This window comes from Schistocerca serialis, chromosome 9, assembly GCF_023864345.2.
Source record: "Schistocerca serialis cubense isolate TAMUIC-IGC-003099 chromosome 9, iqSchSeri2.2, whole genome shotgun sequence".
Taxonomy (NCBI): Eukaryota; Metazoa; Arthropoda; class Insecta; order Orthoptera; family Acrididae; genus Schistocerca; species Schistocerca serialis.
Genome location: NC_064646.1, coordinates 498275167 through 498287600, shown reverse-complemented (window position 1 = coordinate 498287600; position 12434 = coordinate 498275167). Strand labels below are relative to the sequence as shown.

The window sequence follows — 12434 nt, the reverse complement described above, 5'->3', positions numbered from 1 at the left end:
CTGTTTATTGCAAAGGAAAACAATTGATTTTCTAAAACATTGTCTGTCATACACAACTTGAAACAGGTCATGTCGACCAAATCATATGGAAGAACTGACAGCGACGTATATCGGAAGGCAGTAAGATCTCTTTTGCCTTTTGGCAGCACACACACACACACACACACACACACACACACACATCCACACACACACACACACATTCTTTTTTTTTGTGCTCGACTAACGGCGAGGCACGAAAACGTCTCTGAATGAATTTCTTAGTTTTGAGTACACTTACGAAAGAAATACAAAAACAACTACGAGAGTTACTGATTTATGATGCTTACTTTGCAGTCAGTCCTGAGTATGTTTACTAACTACGCTCCAGTCCCTAAACCTAGTTACAGAAATGCGAATCAGACGCATTACGTATTACAGGACGCAGCAGCCGCGACTCAGAGACATCAGCTACGGTCACTTCCCAGCCCGCTGTAAGATCACATCGGTTCATCTTCTTCCTGCTGGTATTGTAACTGAGGTTTGGCAACAAGGCAAGGTATGTTTGGCAACTCTGTGACCGACGAGTTACTTCCTGGTGTGCACGGAATTAAGCCTCAAAATTCACTTGATTTTACCTGTCATTTCCATTGAATAATCTGAGTTATTATCCTTTGAGGTGTAACAGAAGATTGTAAATTTACGGTTTTCAGCACAGGAAAGTCGTTGCACGTGGAAATCGCAACTAATCTCGTCCTTCAAATAGCGTTTTACGAGTTCTAGCCACTATTGGTCTTGTAAGAGGAAGCTAAAACGCGTATTTCTTCGCCAGCTCTGTGGTAACGTGCTTACCTGTGAAAAAGCGTCTGATATGGTTCGCAGTTCCAGTCTCCCTGAGTGTAGCGTTTTTTATCCCTTCTGTGAAAGAGCTACAAGCAGTCAGATCGAACATCGATAAGGAAATCGTAAGAAAATACTTTCGGCTCATAGTGCAATGGTGAAAAACGTACAATGCTGCACAACAGGTAACGCCTCTTTCCGCTGCTGACTAGCAAATTTAGGGTTTCTAGGAATACATAACTTTATTTATGAAATGTCACATTTGCATACCTCTTGAGTATGACACAGCATACCAATTAAACACAGACCCAATCAAAATCTGAGTGAGTAGTATTTTACCAATTCGTGATGATAGAGGCACGCTTGTGTACAGATACTCAGTTTCATTAGGTTAGGTTAGGTTAGGTTAGTGTTTAACGTCCCGTCGACAACGAGGTCATTAGAGACGGAGCGCAAGCTCGGGTTATGGAAGGATTGGGAAGGAAATCGGCCGTGCCCTTTCAAAGGAACCATCCCGGCATTTGCCTGAAACGATTTAGGGAAATCACGGAAAACCTAAATCAGGATGGCCGGAGACGGGATTGAACCGTCGTCCTCCCGAATGCGAGTCCAGTGTGCTACCACTGCGCCACCTCGCTCGGTCAGTTTCATTAAAACAGACTTTCGTCGTAAGGTTATCATGGGTAGTTTTATTTCATTTTTTATAATACAGTTCACATTTTTCGTAAGGTTTTCTTTAATGTTGTTAAAACAATGGTAAACATGAGAGAGAAATTAATCATCAACGATATATGCGAATTCCCTGATGTCATCTATAACAGTCTGAAAATGCACATGCAGTTTATTAATTACTGGTTCTGAGTTAAAGCTGTCTATCAAGGTTTGAAGAAGAATAAAATGCCACTACCAGACGACAGCTAATGTAGAAAATACTTTTCCGACGTATTTTGGCACGATGCGCTCTACCCATACATAATACAAAAGTTTCGAGATGCATCTACTGTCCGGCTGTCTATTAAACCTGAAATGAACAAAATGTCGCAGAAGTTAGCCCTTTTTCCACATACGACTATTTTGGGTTGAGAAGTGAAGGAAATTATGTTACAAGTTCCATTAGATTGATAATTTTATCAGACAGCACAATTGCGTTTTAAGAAATACAGCAGTGAATGTACTCGAACTCGCGACATCTTATCTAGCGTGTGCGATACTTACCATTACGCCACTAGCTAACACGTGGCTATAACAGCTCCAGAAGTCAAGAAGAATTCCTCCAGAACATCTGCATTCCACAGCGCTGTGGGATGATGCATATCGCCTGGTGAATACTTATGAGAGACAGACAGTTATACCTTTTCTTGTGCACTGCACGACGTTTTCAACAAACCGACAGCGCAATAGAGTAGCTCAAGTGGAAAGGAACACTTCCTATTTTAATTTCTGCATCCTACACTGTTAGCAGTTCTGTGTTGCTGGCAGTTACGTGATTTTATTTTTGTGATTGCAAAATAAAGATGAATGCATGCACTGGGTAGCCGAGGCAGATAGTTCATGGTGATTCGGTCACCCAAGTAAATGAATTTACTGAACATGCTGCAAATTGATACAGGGAGCCTGTGTGTCAGAATTCTCAGCCAGTGTGGTACAGCGGCGCTGTGATAGAAAAATGAGCCCCTGAGAAGAGGATTTGGTGGTCTGTTGGGCTGATGATAGTTTCATATATCTATGGTATGGGTTCGATTCCAACTTTGACCAATGATTTTAGACAGGGAGAGACAGATTCAATTCTCTTCTGGCTACACCAAGTGAAGAAGATATAATGGCATTGTGGTCTGAAATTCTCATTAAAAATGATATTCCTTCTCTACCAAGTAGACGTTAGGTTGAGCCACAATAAAGTCTGGAATGGCGACATGTAGAAACTCTATCACCAGTAACCTTTCTTATACTAGTTATTTATTTCTAGTGACGAAACAAACGCTATTTAGGCTCACCGGACACTTATTCTATCTTTTATCTGAGCTTCTGTATGTCGATAAAATTGGTTCTGAACTGGGAATGCAACTCAGACCGGCCTTAACGCGCAATTTGATCCCTTCGTGACAATACAGCTCGGCTACAATTTGTTGTTTGTTCAAAACTGCAGATTCCTCAACATCTCCACATATTGCACGTGAATGGGTTCGAATCCTGGCCCGGCACTAAAGTTTTCATTATGTATTATCAAGCCCTACCATGAGAACATCTATCTGCTAGTGGATAATAATTTCAATTTTTAATGTATTTTCATTCGTTGTCAACACTAACGATATTTGACGTTTTTTACTCACAGTGAGACACAGAACTATTTGCGAGATTACTGAAGTTCAAGATGTTATTCCGAGCTGCTGGTGGAGAAGAATTCGGTAGCTGACGTCTCTTTGTGTGTAGTCAACAACGATATGAGTGGAGTTCTATTCCCAGTCAGCACTGAACTCTTCGTCATATTATTTCTAGTTCAAACATGCTCACATGTCGCTGCTGGTGCAACAAACCCATATTTAACGTTCGTTTTCTCTAGAATATAACAGCGATAGGTGCCGGGTTGGAGTCCTGTGAAGGAAAAAATTAATTTTTCGTCTCGTCATATCAGTTAAAACATCTAGCTACTGCCGAGAAAATCCGATATGTCACAGTTGATTGTGCTTCGATATCTATCTTATTAGGTTCTGGGTTCGAATTCCTGTCCAACACAAAGCTTTACCTCACGGCATTTCAAATAAGTTACTTGTTAAGAAGCAATATTTAACATCTCTCGTAGTTCGTTAACAGGGAACAGGGGTAGGAATTCGCGTCCGTTAAAAATGTTTGCGTTATGCAATTTAAAGTTGGTATTTGCTAACTGATACTGTCTAAAATCGAGGTATATCACTCTCTGTATGCCTAATCAGGAATAACTGTTAGTTTCAGTCAGTCACGAAATCTTTGCTTAGTCTGCATGACCTGAGTTTGAATCCATATGCAGAACGAGATGGTTCGTCGTGTCATTTGCAATTCATACTTATTCTCAACTAGGTGCTCGTGAATAACTTAAATTTTTAATGTCATTTTGTGTTAAATAATAAGTACGGTATGTTACTTTGAAGAGGAAATCATGAATACGACGAACTTACTACCTGCATTATCAGCTGACGTAATAATGAGAGTGGTAACATTTCAGGTACGTCATTTATTGTAATAAATGTGAGCTTACAAGCCTTAAGAACAGTCTTACCTGTGATAAGGTGTTCCCTGATATTTGTAGTACCGTAGTATTACTTTACATCTTGAGTTATTGCGATACAGAGCAGTGTTTTCTACTGGTGACTTGTTGGAAGCATTTTCAATAGTCAAACAACTGTACCAAGGAGCGATTAGAGGACCTGCTAGACAGCTGCGTTATGTCTGTTGCATGCGAATCGGGCGAAATGCAACTCAGGTCGTTCGGATACTTTTGAGCAAGACTGTACATTTGTGCGCTTTACGTATGAAGAGGCGTACCTGTTTTATAAAAACATGCCCTAATGTACTGCAGCCATAGTGGCATCGTCAAAAGTTAAACACAAAATTAGCACCATCATTGTCATATATACACTCCTGGAAATGGAAAAAAGAACACATTGACACCGGTGTGTCAGACCCACCATACTTGCTCCGGACACTGCGAGAGGGCTGTACAAGCAATGATCACACGCACGGCACAGCGGACACACCAGGAACCGCGGTGTTGGCCGTCGAATGGCGCTAGCTGCGCAGCATTTGTGCACCGCCGCCGTCAATGTCAGCCAGTTTGCCGTGCCATACGGAGCTCCATCGCAGTCTTTAACACTGGTAGCATGCCGCGACAGCGTGGACGTGAACCGTATGTGCAGTTGACGGACTTTGAGCGAGGGCGTATAGTGGGCATGCGGGAGGCCGGGTGGACGTACCGCCGAATTGCTCAACACGTGGGGCGTGAAGTCTCCACAGTACATCGATGTTGTCGCCAGTGGTCGGCGGAAGGTGCACGTGCCCGTCGACCTGGGACCGGACCGCAGCGACGCACGGATGCACGCCAAGACCGTAGGATCCTACGCAGTGTCGTAGGGGACCGCACCGCCACTTCCCAGCAAATTAGGGACACTGTTGCTCCTGGGGTATCGGCGAGGACCATTCGCAACCGTCTCCATGAAGCTGGACTACGGTCCCGCACATCGTTAGGCCGTCTCCCGCTCACGCCCCAACATCGTGAAGCCCGCCTCCAGTGGTGTCGCGACAGGCGTGAATGGAGGGACGAATGGAGACGTGTCGTCTTCAGCGATGAGAGTCGCTTCTGCCTTGGTGCCAATGATAGTCGTATGCGTGTTTGGCGCCGTGCAGGTGAGCGCCACAATCAGGACTGCATACGACCGAGGCACACAGGGCCAACACCCGGCATCATGGTGTGGGGAGCGATCTCCTACACTGGCCGTACACCACTGGTGATCGTCGAGGGGACACTGAATAGTGCACGGTACATCCAAACCGTCATCGAACCCATCGTTCTACCATTCCTAGACCGGCAAGGGAACTTGCTGTTCCAACAGGACAAAGCACGTCCGCATGTATCCCGTGCCACCCAACGTGCTCTAGAAGGTGTAAGTCAACTACCCTGGCCAGCAAGATCTCCGGATCTGTCCCCCATTGAGCATGTTTGGGACTGGATGAAGCGTCGTCTCGCGCGGTCTGCACGTCCAGCACGAACGCTGGTCCAACTGAGGCGCCAGGTGGAAATGGCATGGCAAGCCGTTCCACAGGACTACATCCAGCATCTCTACGACCGTCTCCATGGGAGAATAGCAGCCTGCATTGCTGCGAAAGGTGGATATACACTGTACTAGTGCCGACATTGTGCATGCTCTGTTGCCTGTGTCTATGTGCCTGTGGTTCTGTCAGTGTGATCATGTGATGTATCTGACCCCAGGAATGTGTCAATAAAGTTTCCCCTTCCTGTGACAATGAATTCACGGTGTTCTTATTTCAATTTCCAGGAGTGTATATAAATAACAGTATATGCAATAGTGATCTTATGAGCAGCACTACCGTTCAAAACAAACTGCCATACCGTAGCCAGAAGACGTTGCTACTGTAGGAATATACATATTCTTCAATAATTAATTGAACGACTTAAAGGGGATACAATCGGTTAAGTCTGTAATGAGCTTATAAGGTATAAGAGCCATCACAATAATAATACGTAAAGCGCACAAATGTACATGTATGTCAGTCTACTTTTCATTATGGTCTATTTTATTGTTTTAAGCTGTAGACAGTGTGCTAGTGTATTTATGCTTTCCCATATTTTGCTGCAGATCTGAAGATTATCATTATAACTATATATGATGGTAGTATCTGTTCCCGAAAGAACAGTTACCATGGATGACCATGCAGCTTTGCTAGAAATGAAATGATAATTAAATGGACACCCTGGCTGCAAACAGGCGTTGATGTACTTCATTGGGGACATGTTGAAAATGTGTGCCCCGACTTTTTTTTTTTTTTTTGTAACCATATATATTTATTTAAATATTTTAACAACGATACATTAAAAAAAAAGACATTTTATTCTATTAATCTATTATCCTAGTGATGGTTGATATTATTGTCATTTTATATGTTTTCGTTTTTATATTTTCCAATTTCGTTTTTCTCTTATTGTTTGTTCCTTACACCCTTTTACATGGCCATTTGTCGTCTTCTTTTTGAGGGGGGTAGACGTTGCAGGACAGGCATAACAGTTTACATTTGGCATCGTTGCATTGATTTGAGTTTATGTTTCTGTATGTGATGCACTTGTGATGACACAGGCACATTGTGTATTCTGGTTTGATCTCTTCCTCTAGTTAAACTGTTTAGTGGGACAGTATGAAGGAACGTCACCATGATAGGTGGAGCAGAAGTGGAAGAAACTTTTTTTTTTTTTACGTATACTACAGAATATACCTAATTGAAGAAGAGAGAAAATTTTGTCATATTACATAAGAGAAGCAGAAAGGATAGTGTGAGTAATCAATAGAATTTTATAGGCACAAAGTAAAGGAAATCAAAATATCTAATAATAATGAGTAGTTGGCACTTTCCACTAAGGAGCACTTTGTGTCACTGATCCCACTAGGAAGAAACACTTTATACTACTATACTTCACTATTTGATGCGAGAAGAGAAAGCTCTTCATCTTTTGTGTTGCACTTGTTCACTATCACTGCACACGTTATTCTTGTGGTGAGTGTGGTGAGTGTGGTGAGGTGGCTGGTGGCGGTGCTGAGGGTCACAGGCTGGGGAGGACTCTGGCGATTGCCGTCTGCAGTGGAATCTGCAGGAAGTTTTTGAAGTTCTCGTGGTATCGCCTGTGCTGCTGGGCCGTCTTGTTCTACTCCCAGAGGTCCATCAGGAAGGCCAGCCGGTCGGTCTGCCTCCGCGCTACGATGGCGTGTGCCGTCATGGCGAGGATCCAGAGAGTCGCCAGTCGCTTGGGTCGTGGAAATGGGTTGCAGTCTGGGGCGGTGATTGCTTCCACTGTGATGCTTCCCGGCGCCGTTCTGTTGATGTGGGCCACCATCTGCTCGCACGCTTCCCAGATGTTGATGGCATTCCCGCACGTGAATCGGTGTTCGAGGGTGTTGGTCATGCCACATACGTCACACTTGTCACTTGCGACGAGTTTTATCTCCGCCAGTCTTTGGTTGGTTGGTACCGTTCTGTTAATTATTTTGTACCATGTCTCCTTCGCATGTTTAGGTAACACGTTTTCTGAGACGTTCCCCCATATTTGTTTCCAATTGTATTGCGGGAGTTTTTGTTCAATTTTGTTTTTTGCCGGCTTCCCCCTGAGGGCCCAGTATATTCTCTTGGCTGTTCTGTGGCTGGGGTTCGCCACGGTGTCCAGAACGTAACTTTTGTTGGCGTAGTGCAGCCTGACGTGTCGCATTCTGCAGGGAATGTGTCTCGTGTGCGCCTAATAGAATGTATGATGGGCAAACATCTATTAGGCGCACTTCGAATGTAGTGGTGTGGACATGTTGGGAATGTGGATCTCACGGGGAGCGTGCAAGGGATAAGTCCCTGCAGACGCACTATCCTCTGTGCCCGCGGTGGCTCAGATGGATAGAGCGTCTGCCATGTAAGCAGGAGATCCCGGGTTCGAGTCCCGGTCGGGGCACACATTTTCAACATGTCCCCAATGAAGTACATCAACGCCTGTTTGCAGCTAGGGTGTCCATTTAATAATCATTTCATTGTCATTATAGACCGAAACTGGCAGTCTGATGACAAAACATTTGTGACCACAGACGTAAAGTAAAGGAAATTCAGGTCACTGTTTTATTCGTCACCATGTCATAGCTTGTGAAAGAAGTACAGTTAGTCGCTGGGAATCGAGGGTGAGGTCATCAGAAGGCGGTTCGGCGGAACTACATGATTTGCAGCAGTCGGGGAGACCGTCCATGGCTGCCAGACCTGACATGTTGCAGCGAGCTGATGACTCCCACTTGCTTGGGCTATTTAAGGATTGTTGAAGAAAAAATGCTGTATATTACTTTCTAGGCAACCCTTGTAATTGAAAACTTACATCTCAGCATTGCTTTACAATTAATTAGGGATATTGAGGGTTCTTTAAGATCGTAGAAATCCCTTGTTCCCAAACACTCACATATGAATATGAGGAGATTACAATAACCACTTGTAGTGTCAATTCAGGCCTATTTTATTCTAGCTCTGAGTGCACCTGGGTCACTGAATATTGTAATTCTGTGGCAGGTGATTCATTATTATAAACGCTACTGTTGTTATACCATTCACCAGCGAAACTGCTTAAATGTGGTTTAGGTGTAGACCAGTTCGAACACTGTAGTAATCTGGAATGGTGTTAACCAGCTCAAAGAACGAGGCTGTTGAGGTGATGACATGTCTGATCATTGTGAGCAACCTGGATGCGGCAGCTGCAACAACTTGAACATTGCTGCGAACAAACACAATTACATAAGTACAACATATTTCTTAGAAAGAGAAAGAGAGAGACACACGGATAATTATTATAATGTTACTCACCTTGGAGAGGTGATAACATGAGGGTTGCACCACATTTTTTTTCTTATCTGGAATTCACTAGGAACACTGGAAATGGGACATAACTTTTTTAGGCTACCAAAAAAAAGGCAAATATTAAATGATTCCCTTGAATTATTAACCAATGTTCGAATCAGGAGTTTGAAACATAGGTGGGTTGAGACTTCAAGTAAACGTATGGCTGTATTCTTTCGGCTCTGGAGAAGATTCCAGAATTTGATGACAAGACCTAGTCCTGTGATTCAATAATTCTGTTAGCAGCCATCGCCATGGATGATTTTGTCTTATACTCAGTTGTGCTGGGTGAACTCATCTGCTGTCAACTTCAGTACCAAGATATAGAGTTTGCATTATTAATTAATACTTCCAGAGATCTCAAAAGGGAACTGCTGCCAATGAAAGGAAATGTTGATGATACTTTTAGCCAGATTTTCTTAGAAGCCAAGGTATTGGCTTTGCCCATTGAAGCTGAAATCAAGTAACCATACATTTCTGCCAAGCAAGTACATTGTGCAAATCAGGATACATATGATGATGTAGAGGGTTACTACAAAGTGTCTGCATTCATGTCCATCCTTTAATAGTTCACTGTAGGATTGGTTCTTGATATATTGTGAACTTGTTAACATATCTAATTCTCTCGTACCATCAAAAACTGAACATGTATGTATCATTGATGGTGTTATAAAACTCCAATTCATTTTATACATCAGATCCGTTAGCCACCAATTTAACAATGATAATGACAGTTGAAACTCTTACATAAACGTCTGAGTCAGTTGAAGTAGTAGCCTTGGAATGCAATGGAAGCTTTGTCTGTCTGTGACCATCAGATCTATCCTAATGTGTTTTGGTTTCTACAGCTCTTGGCAAACCCACCAGTGACAATGGTCATGAATGAGTGTAGTTTCTCTACCCTTAAGAGAATAAGGACGTACCCAAGGGATACAACTAGTGACACGCATCTGAATGGGCTTGCCCTGGTGACAATTCATTGAGAAGAAAGGATTGTTGTCCAACTGTGATAATTGATACAAAAAAAGACCATTGTCTCCTTTTTGTATTAAATTTCTAGTAAATGGTTTAGTTGTCCATTCTATTTGTATGTATTAAAGTATCACACAAAAGTACTCTTTATACACTTCAAAGTAAATTAACAAGGGCCTAGGCCACAAAAATAGGCAATTAATGAAATCAGTGTAGAAATTTCCCTTAGCAACCGTATTACATTTTATTAAAATTATTTGAACATCACAACTTCCTTAAATTGATTTCAGTTGGGTTACATTTTCTTAAAATTATTTGAACATCACTACGTTATAAAATTAATTTCATGATGTAAGTTACTTCATAACCGCAATAAATCGTTTTTGCAATGTCATTAGTGTTCTAATTAAACACATGTTAATGAATGACACACTTTATTTTTATAATTTTGAACATTAAACTAGCATGGACCAATCATAAAATGAAAATCAGGGCTACTGTAAAATGAAAACCATGAATGTGAAAGAAAAACATTGTAACAGTAGTCTGTTAGGGGACTGCATCTACTTTGTATGACTTGGGATTGGCTAACCCAGGGCCTCGATGATTCTGAAGTATTACTTCAATGGTTGCAGTTTCCATACCGCATGTTTTCTCTGATAGATGTATGTGTCATTTACAAATAACCTTCTACCATCATACTGTCTTCTTCTGTGTTGTGTAAATAGCTATGTGGTCGGTGAATCAATCCATAGACTAATTTGTTGATCTCACAGTGATAACATGAATTTTGTTATAGTACAAACATTAACAAATTGAGAAAAGCTATTAGTGTTCTATGAACTAATGTGTAGTCACTGTTCATATTCATGCCAGAAAATGAACCTACTTTTTGCAGAGGGATTTACCATGTACAGTGTTACTGAATGAATCTTTATGCTTTATTCAAATATTATATGAATCACTAGTAAAAGTAAATATGGGAGTTGGACTGAAAGTAAGCTTGGCTGTTGACATAAAAACAGTCAACAACTATTTGTGCAGTGCATAAAAAATAATAATATGACATAAAATATAAGGTTAACTTTTACAGTCTATGTCAGTTGTTTATTTATGTTTGTTGTTAGGAAAGAAAATTTTATCACTGTAATAAACCAACATGCAAGACCAGTCTCATACATCCTCTCACCACCATCTACCCCACTCTGATCACAAATGTAACCTATCCCATCAAAGGAAGGGCTACATGTGAAACCAGTCATGTGGTCTACAAGCTAAGCTGCAACCACTGTGCTGCATTCTATGTGGACATGACAACCAACAAGCTGTCTGTCCACATGAATGGCCACTGACAAACTGTGGTCAAGAAACAACTGAACCACCCTATTGCTGAGCACACCACCCAACATGACATGATTCATTCCAAAGATTGCTTCACATCCTGTGCCATCTTGATGCTTCCCACCAATACCAGCTTTTCCGAATTCCGCAGGTGGGAACTCACCCTGCAACATATCCTGGGGTCCCGAAACCCTCTTGGCCCAACCTTCCTTAGTCATCGTCTTTGTTCTTTCTCATCTAATCCCTTCATTGTTCCCATTTCAGCACTACACAGCCCTCTACTCCACCAATGCACCTAGTACTTTTACTTATCTCCTTTTCCACTACCCCCGTCCCCTCCCCAGTCTCCCCCAATCTCTGTTCAACCTCCCAACTGCACCTAGATGCCCTACATTCTCTTCACCTCATCTCTGCATGCTCCCACTAGCAGCACTTCACCATCCCCCACTCTGCCCCTACCCCTACCCACACTAGCCTCCTTCTTACCCCCACCTGGTTGCCTCTCCCATGATGTGCTGCTGCTCATAGTCTGGCTTCAGCTGCCAGAGACTGTCGTCATGAGCACGTGAGTTGCGTTTGAGTGCGCGCACGCGCTCGCTTGTGCGTGTGCGTGGTTGTGCCTTTTTTGTGTGTGTGTGTGTGTGTGTGTGTGTGTGTGTGTGTGTGTGTGTGTGTGTGTGTCATGGTCTCTTGTCATTTTTCAACAAAGGCCTTATTGGCCAAAAGTTCATTTTGTGACTGTCTTTCTGTTGTGTCTATCACAAAGAAATTCATGTCGTATGTAAAGCCTGGTAGTGGCACCAAAGTTGTATTTAGTCCCTAGTGAATGAGTCGGGAACTGAAACTGGGAGTAGTAAAGCAAAAGCAGGCGAATTGCCCCTAGATAATCTTCATAGCACTGAAAAGATGAGTGAAATAAGTATTAATGTCAGTATTGTTGAGAAATGGCTGAAATTGTTGAAACTGAGTAAAGCTCCATGGCCCAGTGGAATCCCTGTCAGATGCTATACAGAATCTGCAGGTGAGTTAGCTTCTCTTTTATCTACAATCCATCATAGATGCCTTGAACAGAATACCATGCCCATTTATTGGAAAAAGCAGAGGTCTCACCTGTCTACAAGAAGAGTAGTAGTTCTCCAAAAAACTACTGTCCAATATCACTGATGCAGTGTGCGATTTGCAGGGGG

At 42.4% G+C, this 12434-nt stretch overlaps 1 non-coding gene across 1 annotated transcript; it reads left to right on the top strand.

The window, feature by feature from the left end:
- The first annotated feature begins 7939 nt into the window (after nucleotides 1-7939).
- Nucleotides 7940-8014, top strand: Trnat-ugu (transfer RNA threonine (anticodon UGU)). Its single transcript has one exon. It is a non-coding gene; the product is annotated as a tRNA-Thr (tRNA).
- Nucleotides 8015-12434: the final 4420 nt, after the last annotated feature.